Below are 12,265 nucleotides of genomic sequence, written 5' to 3' on the forward strand. Positions count from 1 at the left end.
CCTGCCTTTCTGGACCGGAGGAGGCGCCTGCAGCTGGAAGAAGGTAGGGAAGGGACCGCTCAGCCCCTGCGGGTCAATCCGGCAAGCAGCTGCGATGGGTGGAGCGCCCCCCACAGGTTGAAAGGAGGACACCTGGCAGTGGTAGGAGGGGAGGCAGCGAGTTCTTAAGGTCAGATGGGGGCTGGCACGGGTAGTTTTGTGTAGATATTAGGGGCTGGGCCCCTACTTGCTTTGCTTGCCAACCCTGCCAATGGGCTGTCTGCTCAGGACTCCATGGTCGTGCCTAGGTGGAAAAAGTAAGGAATGGCTGGGGAAGGCAAGTGATTCTAATGAATTCTCGACCCCACCCCTCCTTTGTTTTTCCTCCTTGACTGATGGATATTAAAGGAACCCCCCCAACAAAAAAATAAAATAATTGCATGGCAATGTCAAAAAAGCAGGTTTTATGACTCCATGAGCCAGATGTGTAAATTATTGGTGTCTTGGACTTGCTCTGTTGGGGGGGGGGGGGGGTGCACTTATGGTAGAGTAGGGGAGTTAAGGGATGGATGTGTGGTGGGGATGGGGAGGGATTTGCATGTTCTGCCCCTCCCTTTACCACTACACCTCACCTCCAGCCTGCACCCCCCCCCCCCATCCTTTCCCCTCTCTCCCTGTCCTCCCACTCCCCTCTTTCTCACTCTCCCACTCCCCTTCTCCTCTTCCAGCTCCTCGCCCTCTGCTCCCTCACTCTCCCACTGCTCCCCTCCATCTCTTTCCCCTGCCTCACTATCCCACTACTCACCCCTTCACCCTCCTCCATACACTTTGGCCCTTTCCTCTCCTCTCCTCTCCTTCCCCTCCTAGTCCTCTCCCACCACAGGCTCTGAGACCATCTTCCTGGGGGTGGTGGGGCTGCTTTTTGCCATTGCTTCTCTCGCTCTCTCTCCTGTACTGATGGTGCCCGGGAATCCCCACCAACCTTTCTGGTGCTGCCCCATGATGTGCATGTTGGCACGCCAGCTGAGATCATTATGTTACACACATGCAGGTGTGACACTGTGATCATCTGGAGCCCCTAATATTTTTATAATATAGAGAGTTATGCATAACTAGTATACAACAGTTTCCACATGTTAATTTTTTCAGAAGGAAGTGCCCACCGTGCACATTTGCATCATCCATTTATCCATAGAGCAGTGCTTCTCAACCCAGTCCTTAGCTTTTTCAGGATATCCACAATAAATGAGAGAGATTGGCATGCATATGTATGCAGATCTATTCCATGCATATTCATTATGGATACCCTGAAAACCTGACTGGCTAGGTGGGTCCTGAAGACTGGGTTGAGAAGCACTGTCATAGAAGACACTTGTATTCTGTGTGGGAGGGGATCTATAGAAATGGTGCTCAACCCAGTCTTCAGGGTGCCCCAAGCCTGGATTGCAGAATATCCACAGTGAATATGCATGAGAGAGATTTGCATGCACTAGGTCCTAAGACCAGTGCAAACACTAAGCAGACACTTAGAGCACCACAGTTGTGGAGGCGTGTAGCAATTGTATCTCCTTTCTGCCTGCATGGGTCCAGAAGAGGAAGTAGTGTCAGGTAGGCCCTCACAGGTAGAAAGCAGGATATGCCATTGCTACTGCCAGAAAGAGCAGAAGCAGACTGAAGCATTAGCCTGTGTGCTGGAAAGAGCAGGAGATGGAACAGCATCAACCCCCAGAGTCGAGCAGGAGCAGCACTGGCCTGTGCAGCCTCAAGAAAGGACTCCTGGCAACCACACAGGCTGAAGGAGGAGACAGACAGCTGCTGCTTTGCTTCTAGAGTGGGAGAAGAGTGCATGAGAGAGGGAGGATGTAAACAAGGGGGTGTGTGGGCGCTTGAGTGAATATGGGAGGAAGTGGTTTCATGCAGGCCCATGCAGGTGGAAAGCGGGAGATGGCATTGCCGGTAGCAGATAGAGCAGGCTGCAGCATTGGCCTGTGCCCTGGAAGGAGCAGGAAGCAGAACAGGCGCAGCACTGGCCTCTGCAGGCTGCAGCAAGGAGTCCTGTCACAGCCCGAGGGGGCAGTTGTTGCTGCCTCTGCTTCCAGAGTGGGAAAAGGGGATGAGGCTCTGCCCTGCTTCACTACACTGCTCTTCAGACAAGGCTCTAATCAAATTTAAATTCCCTGTGTTTTTAAAGGGAGAAACAAAGGGGGCTTTTTACCTCCAAGAGTTATTTATTCCCTCCCAGCCACGCCTAGGGTGTTTTCTTCTTAAATAGTTCTTCCAAGGATTTAGATCTTCTACTGTTCATTTAAACCAAGCTCAATCCAATAATTTGTATGTTGTTAGTCAAGATAACACGTTACAAGTCTTCCTCAATGGCAGACTGTCTTCTGTTCAGTGTAACAATGGTAGTGCTATCCCAAGGCAGACCTTTTGGAGACTTAAGTGTTGTGCAATTTGCTTTCAGCAGGCTGCAATAAAAAAAAAAAAGAACACACTCATCTGAAAGAAAAATTGTCTAAGCTTCAAAAAATCTACATTGCAGCATCCAGAATATCACACCCAACCCCCACAGCAGATTCAGAAACCTAGGAAAAAAATAGATTACAAGGGGCGCTGGTAGAATAAGATCAGTGACCCAGAGACACTCACTTTCCTCAACTGAGCAGCAGTTTGAGGTAGACACAATAGTTAAATGCCTTCCAGGATCCTCAGCTGGTAGAAGTGCAAGCCATGTAGTCAATGCCATTAAAGAAGAAAGCAAAGGCTCTAATATCAATATCGTCATCCATCTGGGGAACAATGACCGCACTAGAAACAATATCCAAGCAATACAGAAAGGTTTCCACAATCTATGGAAGGAGATTAGGAATATGGCAAAGACTATTGCCTTTTCTGAAATGTAGGTCACATTTCATGCAAAGGGAAAGGTTCATGGAAAGGGAAAGGAAAGACTAAGCCATATTGAAAATTTCAGTACATGGAGTAAAGAAAGTGGATGTGGATGGATATATTGGAGGCTGGGGCTGTGAATGGAGCAGTAAAAAGCTATACAGTAAGGATGGCCTACATTTGACAGTAAATCAATAACACACATTGAATCCCTTTGAATTGTGCTACATTTGACAGTGGCAGAAAAGAAGATCCTAAGCAAGACATTCTGGCTCTACCTCATCAGGCATTTAAACTAGAGGATGGGAAGAGCAGAAGGTGGCCAATGAAATTGGGATGTCGCTTCCAAGCAGTTACAGGAAGTGAGAGGAGACAATAACAAAAATCAATCAGCTCAGTATTCCAGGCTTAAGCAAAAGAGCAGAAAAGATTGATTGATTGATTTAGAGTTTTTATATACTGACAACCGGGAGGAAGGACGCACTTTAAAGCCCCAAGAGGTCGCGGACTGCTGATGTCACCTCTGCGCCTGGATCGGGATTGGCTGCTGCGAGAAGGTACGAGGGATGGAACGAGGCCCGTTGGAGCGGAGGGCCAAAACGATCCACCTCGTGGTCGGTGGGGGAGCCCGTGGGAGGTAAGCGCGGGTCAAAAGGAGGGCTTACCCTGACGGGCTTTCAGCGTCGACAGCACAGGCCCAGACCACCGCTGCCCTCCAGGTCTGTCTCGGGGTCCGTCGAAGGCTGAAGATGTTGAGGAAGAGCAGCAAAGCCAAGGGAGAAAAGTTGGAAAGCTGTGAGCAAAAGTGCTCATAGTCTGGGCAATAAAATCCGAGACCAGTAGGCTCTAAATGAAGAGGCAGACTCAGACACTGTTGCTATTACAGAGACCTGGCTAACTGAGTCTCATGATTGGGATACGGTCATCCCAGGCTATAACTTGTTAAGGAAGGACAGAAAAGGGGGAGGAGTAGCCTTTATGTCAAAAACAATATCCAAGCAACTGAAATGCAAGGGACATGGGATATGGAAGAAGCACGATGAACTGTCCTAATAAAAGAAGATGGTGCTTCCATTTACACTAGTGTACTCTACAGGCCTCTGACTCAAACAGAAGAATTAGATAGAGATCTGGTCAACGACATCATAAAGTGGAAAAGAAGGAATAAGTGTTGCTCATTGGAGATTTTAGTCTGCCAGATGTGTATTGGAGTATCCCTATTGCAGAATTTGCAAGAAGTAGAAAGATAGTGAATGGAGTGCCTTGTATGACATGCTTTGTACATCGGCTAGAAATATGGTGTTGGTGATTTCAGTGAGGAGGCTGTGCACAATATTACTGGACCTCAAGAAGGTGAATGCATCCTTAAGAGTGCCCATTTTTGGATGAAAACTCTTCTCAGTGATTGCTGCAGTCAAAAAAAGGGAATTTTTGGCATTCTTAGATGTGATGGAGGCCTCTCTTCATATCCCCATTCAGAGAGATCATCAAACTTTCCTCAGGCTTGTGGTACTCAGGAGGGCATTTTCAATTTCAAGTGCTTCCATTTGGGCCAGCAATGGTGCCTCACACATTTTCCAAGGTGATGTTGGTAGCGACTGTAACTTTGCACAAGGAAGGTATCCTGGTAAGCCCCTATTTGGATGGCTGACTTATTTGGGCAAAGTCGAGAGATACTTGCCAATAATCCATTCACAGGGTGGTTGCAGACCTTGGGTTGGGTCATTAATTTTGCCAAAAGCAAGCTATTTCCATCACAGAATTTGGAATATGTGAGGACGCATTTCAATAAAAGTGTAGGCAAGGTGTTCCTTACAGTGGACAGGATGCTGAAATTGCAGAGTCAGGTCAGTCATTTGTTATGCCTGAGGAATCCTAGGGTCTGGGTATATCTTCAGATCAGAGGGTCCATGGCATCTACGATAGATCTGGTTCCTTGGGCATTTGATCATCATTGCAGAGCTTCCTCCTGTCATGATGGAATCCCTAGTCAGAAGATTGTGAGATCAGCTTGCCCCTGTCTTTTCTGGTGGCTCTCACTGGACAAATTTGTCCAAAGGAGTGGAATTGGGAATTCCAAATTGGGTCATAGTAACTATAGATGCCAGTCTGCAAAGCTGGGGAGCCATTTGTCAGTGACAGACAGCACAGGGCCTGTAGTCTGCATCAGAAGTCTCATGGTCCATCAATCATCTGGAAACCAGAGCGATCAGGAAGGCATTGGTGTTCTTCCTTCCGATAGTCAGTCAGCAACAGGGCAGTGAAAATCTTGTTCAATAACGTGACAGCGGTAGCATACAACAGGCAGGGGGGGCACTAAGAGCCTGGCAGTTTCCTTGGAGGTTGGGATATTATGTGATATTTTCAAGTCATTAGATCTAATGCACTTTCTCTATGCTGATGACATTCATTTTTTTTATACGTGTCAAGAGAAAGGTAAGTTCCCCTAGGCCTTCAACATTGTATGCATAGGATTAGCAGTTGACTTCATCAAAATGCTATGGCCCTAAATATTGCTAAAACCTCAATCTTGTGTGTAGGGAAAGGCTTACATGAGAATGACGTGGCTATTGTCGCACATGATAAATTCCAATTGGCAGTACTTTCTGAAGCCTACAATTTGAGTGTAATGATAAGATTCTCAATTATTCCTAAAGTCCTATTAAAAAAATATGGTTAGAACTTCATTTTGTAAATTCAAATAGTTGCAACCACTAAGGATGTTACTATTCCTGGAATCATTTTGCACAATGTTACAAGCTATGGGGTAGATTTTTAAAAATTGCGCAATCGCGTACTTTTGTTCGCGCACCAGGCGCGAACAAAAGTACGTTGGATTTTATAAGATACGGGCGTAGCCGCGCGTATGTTATAAAATCCGGGGTCGGCGCGCGCAAGGGGGTGCACATTTGTGCAACCTGCGCGCGCGCTGCCTGTTCCCTCCAAGGCCAATCGATTTCGGAGCGGCCTCGGAGGGAACTTTCCTTCGCCCTCCCCCCACCTTCCCCTCCCTTCCCCTACCTAACCCACCCCCCCGGCCCTATCTAAACCCCCCCTTACCTTTGTTTCATGATTTACGCCTGCTAAAAGCAGACGTAAATCTTCGCCCGCCAGCGGGCTGCTGGCGCGCGATCACCCGACCCGGGGGCTGGTCCAGAGGCCTCGACCACACCCCCGGGCCGGCGCCATGCCCCGCCCCCGCAACGCCGCGTCATTTTAGACACGCCCCGACACGCCCCTTTTAGAAAGCCCCGGGACTTACGCGCGTCCCGGGGCTCTGCGTGCGCCGGCGGCCTATGCAAAATAGGCGCGCGCGGGGCATTTAAAATCCGCCCCTATGCTTTTTGGACAATTGGATTATTGTAACAATTTAAGAATATAAGAACCATGACATAGAGGGTCAGACCAAGGGTCCATCAAGCCCAGCATCCTGTTTCCAACACTGGCCAATCCAGGCCATAAGAACCTGGCAAGTACCCAAAAACTAAGTCTATTCCATGCTACTGTTAGTAGTAATAGTTATATTCAGGACTCCCCAAAACAAATGTTAGAGTTCTCCAATTAATTCCAAAATAAGTGTCCTGGTTACTAATGGGCACCAGATCAAATGAACATATTATTCCCATATTAGTAGCTCTTCGTTGGTTACCTATATCGTGGCATGCCCATTTTAAAATGCGTATTATTCACAAATTAATGTACTCTGACACAGCTTGTTCATTTTGTAATAAATTGCAATTTTGTTAACCTGTTTATACTGTATGCTCATCAGAGGTGCATCTTTAACAGTTCCATCCTTTTGTAATTGTAGACTACAGTCTACTTATGTTTGGGCATATTATGCATATGTTTCCCACATTATGGAATGCCCTCCTTGCAGAGGTTTGAAAAGAATAGCACCTAAAAATTTTAGAAAAAGAATTAAGACCTTTTATTTTACCAAAGCCTTTCATTCAACTGTTTTACGTAAATGATTTTAAAGTTATGTTACTTGTGTTATGATGTTGATTTATTGTTTTAATACTATGGGGCTGATTTTAAAGGCCCGGCGACGCACATAAAGCCCCGGGACGCGTCTAAGTCCCGGGGCTTTACTAAAGGGGCGGTCCGGGGGCGGGGCAGGGTGGGGTCAGAGGCTCCCGGCACAGCAGCCGTTTGCTGCTGTGCCGGGGATCGCGTGCCAGCAGTCGCCCGGTGCGCACAACTTACTTCAGCCCCAGGGCTGAAGTAAGTTTGGAAATAAAAGAAAGAAAAAGGAAAAGGTAGGAGGGAAAGGGTGGGGGAGGTAGGGGAAGGGAAGGTGGGGTGGGAGTAGGGAACGGGGAAGGCAGCACGGCTCGGCATACACAAGGTGCATTAGTGTGCACCCCCTTGCACGCGCCGGTCCCTGATTTTATAATTTGCGCGCGCAAGTTATAAAATCGGGCATACATGCACGCTGATTTGAAAATCTACCCCTATATGTTTTATTATGGATGTCAATAATTAGGAAGATGCGGAATATAAGAACTGAATAAAGATTAAAGAACTCGGGTGACTTTGGGAGTTAAAAATCCTCTCCCTCCTCACTCAGTGGGTAATTGAATCTTGGCAAATTGTTACCTAGACAAAATTTACCTGCATAAGAAGAGGCAGGGTTGAAGGCATTTTAGGGGCGTGGCAAAGCATTTGCTGGAGAATGATGAAATTTAGCACTGTCTGGCAAAGATACCCAAACAAGACTTAGACCCAGAAAACAAACCAGAAGGCAGTCTATCAAGGCCAGTAGGCAACCGTAAGAAAATAGACCTGTCACCTTAGATAAGGGGATACTTTATTTATTATGCAAATCACGGAACAATGTGTAGGGCTGTCGGACTTACTTTAATGCAAGAAACAGAGTCAATATATATAATTCTCAAGTCCGTTACGACATTGTTCCATGATACAAGAAGTTACTCCTCCGCTGTGAGAGTCGTGCCATTGGGAAGTTACAACTTTTCAGTTCACTTTACATATCCAAGCCTCTGATGCAACCCATGTAGGGCAAAGCTCGGCCAGAGTTGGGCTCTTTGGATTTTGATTTGCATAATAAATAAAGTATCTCCTTATCTAAGGTGACAGGTCTATTTTCTTACGGTTTGCCTGCTGGCATGATAGACCGTATTCCAGTTTGTTTTCTGGGTCTAACTCAGTGGAAGGCCTGCTACGTATTTGAGCTAGCACTCTAGGCTTTTTGGGTTTAACTAAACCGTTTCTCCAAAAACGCAGTTCTGCAAATTAATTTTAAAGGCCGATATCTGCACCAGCAAACCTCTACAGAAACACATGCTACCATATACCTTCCCAATAAAGGGCTTGTTTTACCGAATGGCTGCTGTAATCTTCTACTTTCTGTTTTCTGGCTACCATCCCTATATCGTAGTAAAACATCAGGAAATGGGCAGTGTTTCATATAGGCCAGTTTCCCAATGTGGGTGCTGGGATGTGGTCCTGGGATCTTATCAAGAGTGGAATATATGAAAGCAGAAACCTATGTATGAATTTATATGTTAAAAGCAGGACTTCTGTGGAGTACTACAGAGTACTCCACAGAAGCAACTTTTGCAGAATCTGATACACAATTGGAGCCCTTTTGTGGCACAGGTGAAACTCCGTGTCCTACTTCTTGTACCCTTGCTGACCTGTGATACTTTATTTATTTATTCAATCATTGAAAACATTTTTACTCCAAAAATATCCACAGCTGAAAGTGACTTACATACAAAAAAAACAAAACATTCATACAATTTTTGCACTGTTAGAGCAAGTTTGCTTATCCAACAAAGAATAATGAGCCTCGTGCATATTGTAATGAAGCAGATAATGCCTGAAGTTTTATAGCACATAATGCATTACCTACCTCATTACAACATGCATGAGGCCCATTAGTCCTTGCTGAATATGCAAAATTGCTCTGATGAAAGTCCTCTAATGTCAAGGCTGGAGAAAACATTGAGCATGCCCAAGAGCTGGAAGACAACAACCCTTGCCCAGTCACAGTCCTGCCTCATTTAAACATGCTCTGAAGCACGCACATGCTCTGGCTCTATAGAATCTAATGAGGACAAAAGCCGCAGCAAGGCATGAATAGAAAATGACTTGTCAGAGCAGAGTCCAAATAAACACTTGTGACATGTTTGGACGTGTTGGAAATGCTGCTATTCAGGCTCTTGACTTGGTGAGGATAGCCTGATATCACAACATTGCCGCAGCTTCCTCTCAGGACTCTAAAAGGGTAGATACGGGCAGATTACAACAAAAAAAAAACCAGGGACCTTGACAAATCAAAGTCATGTCTACCAAATTAAACCTCATCCAGGAGTTTTGCTTTGCTAACACCTCTTTATAATACAGACGTTGGCTCCCAGCTCGTGTCTTTCAAAGAGAGAAAACTGGATTTATAGAGCGTGCTCAGTTTAGCACTGTGCAAGAATTCATGTCCTGCTTATATTGTTCCTGCTCTAAAGAATTTATAATCCAAAGTGGAAGACAAGGTAGGTTAAGCCAAGGATGAGATAATTTTTTGAGCCATTGTCCCACTTCTATTCATGCAATGTGTTGCCCCCTCCTTACCTAGATGTGTTACTTATGGTTACGATTTATGGTTTCTTTATTTATAACCCACTTAAAATCTCTCTCTATATATACACACACATTTACATTTATTAAAATTTCTGAATCGCCTAACACAAAAGGCCTAAGCGATAAACAGCTTTACACACACACGCACACATACAGTATATACACAGCACTCAATAATATAGGATCATTAACATTAAAATCTATTTCAACCAACTAAAAAGTCTTTGGAAACCAGCTCATAGTCCAGGGCACATCAAAACCAAAGGTTCTGCCCATCCGGCACAGTTCATCTCATTGAATAGCTAAGCCATTTATTTCAATCATTGCTGGTAGAAATGACCACATTTTTTTTAATGTTTTATATGAAAAGGGAAACAATGTGCAAACTTCACCCTTTCTGAAAATTCAAAATCAAAACTTTCAAAAAACAACCGTACCAAGTGCATTTTTAGAAAAAATTCCCCTTCTCCGATAAAGGCCCTCATTTTACCCCAAAAGGCTTCTTCAGGGAGATGGCAGAGAGAGGAGCAATTAGCATGCACTTAACTTCAACAAGTCTTCAGGTTCTGCAAAAGTTGCTTCACCAGCAGGAAATCTGCACGCCGGATTTCTAAACATAAAATACGCACAATTGCTAACACAGACTTATCTCAATCTGCTAACTTACACTCATTTCAAACAAAGGGCAACACCCATCTAAGCCGCAAACAAGCAGCATACGTGGAGGCGAGGACTCTGTTTCACCTGCACCTCCATGGAACTGAAACCGTAAAGCTAACCTCTTACCCACTTACCACCCACCTTACCTGTCAGCCAACCCAAATCCCCCCTTCCCACAAAGGAGCCACAAAGATTCACCCCAGAGCCTTTAATCTATAAAAATGCGAAAGACAAGTTAAGACCACTAGGAGCTACTCTTTTTGCCAAGAGAAAATAAAAAAATTGCTCACATTTTTTGAACACTGCAGAAACATCCCCTCCTCATAGCAACTGAACTTGCTGTATAACAAAAAACCACAACTGATGTGCCTCATGTTGTGCCGTCTGCCAGGGTCTAACTAATGGGGCTTCTCTGTTATTAGTACGTTTGCAGCTCTTATGCTGCGCAGGGCCGGTGCAAGGGGATTTGGCGCCCTAGGAGAGCCTTTTCCCTTGCGCCCCTCCCCCCGGTCTCGGCCCCGACTCCTACATCGTTCTCGATCACGCCCACTGACTGTGGGGTTTTCCGGTCGCGAGCAGGTTGGGCAGTGCTCGTGGCCCGCCAAATCTCCACTCCTCTTTGCGGCCCCATATGGCTCGCACCCAGTGGAGCACCAAGGGTCTCCGGTGCCCGGGGGCCAATGCATTTGTGTGCCTCTCCAGCATCGCCCCCTTAATCCTTCTTGTACTAATGCTTAAGGTCACAGAAAATCTGTGGTGTCTCTAGACAGAAGAATTGGGGGGGAGCCAAAATGACATTTCTTCATCACACCCACCTCTATAGCATGGATCCTGCTTTCAAATTGGTTATAAAAAAAAGTGTTAATAAAAAAGTCCAAAGGGTCTTCTGCGTAATTTTAAAAAGCTGGCCAGTTTCACACTTCTAGTAAAACTACTATAAAATTATTTGATAGCCATATAGAATTAGTTGAATAAGGCTTTGAGAGTGAAGCCTGGAATATATAGGAAGGGATAGAATGTCAATATAAATCCTGCACCTCCAGTTCTGTATCTCTGTGCATCCACTGAAATTCCCCCAAACAATGGAGCTTGGATGTTTCCCTTAGCTCATCATAAGAACATGTCATACTGGGTCAGACCAAGGGTCCATCAAGCCCAGCATCCTGTTTCCAACAGAGGCCAATCCAGGCCATAAGAACCTGGCAAGTACCCAAAAACTAAGTCTATCCCATGTTACTGTTGCTAGTAATAGCAGTGGCTATTTTCTAAGTCAACTTAATTAGTAGCAGGTAATGGACTTCTCCTCCAAGAACTTATCCAATCCTTTTTTAAACACAGCTATACTAACTGCACTAACCTCATCCTATGGCAACAAATTCCAGAGTTTAATTGTACGTTCAGTGAAGAAGAACTTTCTCCTATTAGTTTTAAATGTGCCCCATGCTAACTTCATGGAGTGCCCCCTAGACTTTCTATTATCTGAAAGAGTAAATAACAGATTCACATCTACCCGTTCTAGACCTCTCATGATTTTAAACACCTCTATCATATCCCCCTCAGCTGACTCTTCTCCAAGCTGAAAAGTCCTAACCTCTTTAGTCTTTCCTCATAGGGGAGTTGTTCCATTCCCCTTATCATTTTGGTAGCCCTTCTCTGTACCTTCTCCATCGCAACTATATCTTTTTTGAGATGTGGCGACCAGAATTGTACACAGTATTCAAGGTGCGATCTCACCATGGAGCAATACAGAAGCATTATGACATTTTCCGTTTTATTCACCATTCCCTTCCTAATAATTCCCAACATTCTGTTTGCTTTTTGACTGTCACAGCACACTGAACAAATTCTGGTGTCACCTCACAGTAACAGCAGCACAAACACCTTCTACTGCCAGGCACATTGTGAACTAACACAAAACCCTGCAAAAAAGACACTCAAAATCTATACTGCAATCCCATCGTAACATAACAGTAATAACACCAAGGACTCAAACAACAATAACCCTACCTGTGAAAAAGCATGGGTAAATATTACACTGGGTCCTAGAATACCAATACACCAGCTACTGAGGAAACAAATCAAACCCGATTACTATAGATCCCTATACAGACACTACATGCTAGCAGAATCTCTC

Source organism: Rhinatrema bivittatum, chromosome 5, assembly GCF_901001135.1.
Source record: "Rhinatrema bivittatum chromosome 5, aRhiBiv1.1, whole genome shotgun sequence".
Lineage (NCBI taxonomy): Eukaryota > Metazoa > Chordata > Amphibia > Gymnophiona > Rhinatrematidae > Rhinatrema > Rhinatrema bivittatum.